The 2,440-nt window shown below is 45.8% G+C and overlaps 1 pseudogene; it reads left to right on the forward strand.

The window, feature by feature from the left end:
- The first annotated feature begins 1,641 nt into the window (after window positions 1-1,641).
- Window positions 1,642-2,062, forward strand: Gskip-ps1 (GSK3B interacting protein, pseudogene 1; annotated as a pseudogene).
- The last annotated feature ends 378 nt before the right edge of the window (window positions 2,063-2,440 follow it).

Here is a 2,440-nt window from a genome sequence, read left to right on the forward strand (position 1 = left end):
GTGACATTCACCTGTCGGTGGCAAACAACAGCTAGGAGAACCATCCCTGGTAATCAATTACCACCTCCTTGCTAGACCAGCGTAATTCCTTACTACATTCTAAATCTTTTATTTATATTCATGGATAAGTGTCCGTGAGTATCCATCCTTCAAAGAAGTGTCTCTTTTCAACAAATGGAGACCATCACAGAAATCCACCACTGACCACAATGCAGAGATTAACAGATCATGGGGAACCTAGTCCAAGTAGAGACATCTACATCACAGCCCCTGCATCTATGTCTCAAGGAACACTGTGAAAGAGGGGGTGGCATCTTAGTTAGGGTTACTACTGCTGTAATGAAACACAAAAGCAAGTTGAGGAGGAAAGGCTTTATTTAGCTTACACTTCCACATCATAATCCATCACTGAAGGCATTACTTGTGCCCTGGGCAGCTCTCTGCCAGACTCTACCTGTCCTTGGGGGTTGGGGGTGAGTTGACACAGAGTCAACAACACAGACTCCAGGAGCAAATAAGAAATGCTGTAGCAAGCTCAACTGAGCACTGTTGCAAGTTCCTTTAACACCCTTCACCTATGCCCCCATTGGTTCCAAGAAAGTATCTATTCTAAACAGCAGCTCCTGATTGGCTGACATTATTTGCACCAGCAATCCTTGCTCTCCCAGGCAGTCCTCAACTAGGTCCTCCTGCAGGAGATGCTTTTGCTTCCTGCTACATGAAAGAAGTTGGGTCAGGAACTCAAATAGGGTAGGGATCTAGAGGCAGGAACTGATGTAGAGGTTATGGAGGGATGCTGCTTACTGGTTTGTTCTCCATGTCTTGCTCAACCTGCTTTCTTGTAGAATCCAGGACCACCAACCCAAGGATGGCACCAACTACAATGGGCTGGGTCCTCCCCCATAAATCACTAATTGAAATAGAAAATATAGACTTACATGTCTCTCCCTCCCCCCTTTTCTCTCTCCAGCCCCTCCCAGGTGCCCTCTACCAAATCCCTGCCCTGTTTCCTCCTACTCTCAAGTTGATAGCCTCTGTTACAGACTTTTGTGTGCTATATGTATGTGTATGCAAAAGTGTATATAAATGCAACCTGTTGAGTCCAATTCTGTCATTTGTGTGACATAGTTTTGGGGCTCACCACTCTGTACTGAAAAACCAATAAGAGGACCTATCCTTGGGAAAGTCTTATTCTCCCTCCCTCAGCCATCATTACTTGCCTGTAGTTGTTTGCCTAGGGGTGAGACCCCTTGACAAATCTCCTTCCTTCCATATTAACATGTCTGTTGATGTTGCCATTGTTCTGGTCTTGTTAGAGGAGAGACTGTTTCACAGTAGACTTTCTGGATTCTGGCTCTTATAATCTTTCCTCCTGTGCTGGTTAGTTTTATGTCAACTTGACACAACCTATAGTCATCTGGAAGGGGAGAACCTCAACTAGGGAAATGCCTCCATAAGATCTGGCTGTCGGCTAGCACCCATATCAGATGGCTTTCAGCCTCCTGTAACTCTACCTGCAAGGCATCTGACTCCCTCTCCTGACCTCTGACCTTCAACTTCTGTAGACACCTGTTTACATGTGGTGTTCACTTACGCAGATACATAAATAAAATTTCACTCGGGACAAGGAAGAAGAGGAACATGGGAGCTCGCAGAATGGAAACAGACATATAATCCCGTGGATCTAAGCAGTATGTCTGGATTCGAAAACAGCTCTGAGCTCAATGGGTTTGAAGGAACGGATATGAAGGACATGCAGTGGAGGCTGAGGCCGTTGTCAACGACGTTCTCAAAACACGTTTGTCTCAAAAAGTCTGCCCTGTGCAGACGATGTGGCTTACATCAATGTAGAGACAAAGGAAAGAAACAGATACTGCCTGGCGCTCACAGAAGCAGGGCTCAGGGTGGCTATGCTTTTGACCAGGTGGAGGACCATTTGCAAACCCCCTACCATGAGACAGTCTACTCCTTGTTGGATATGCTCAGCCCTGCCTACTGGGAAGCATCTGGAAATGCTCTCCTTCAGAAACTGGACGCTTTGAAACGAGATGGACAGTCCTGACTCTCTCCTGAGCGGCTGCTGCTGGTGTAGAGTCTCACATAAGACTTGACACCCTGCATATCATCACTGTGGAAAGTGCATCGCTGGCTTATGTGCTTACATCCCTTCCATGTAGGCTTTTGACTCACAGCATAATTGACTCATAGAGTGCCTTAGTTTCAGATTCGTTTAAGGGGATTGTGAGACCATTGCTCTGACACTGTCCTTCTGAGTTTTACAGACACAGTCGCTCTGCATCTTCATACCTAATCAGTACTTCATTCTCTTATGACAGGGCTTCAACACTGCCAGCATTCTCCTTTACATCGAAAATTCTAGATTTGCACAGTAATATAGAAATTAGAATCGCTTCACTTGAGGCCTGGATTCAGCCTGCTA

Source organism: Rattus norvegicus, chromosome 5, assembly GCF_021556685.1.
Source record: "Rattus norvegicus strain SHRSP/BbbUtx chromosome 5, alternate assembly SHRSP_T2T, whole genome shotgun sequence".
Lineage (NCBI taxonomy): Eukaryota > Metazoa > Chordata > Mammalia > Rodentia > Muridae > Rattus > Rattus norvegicus.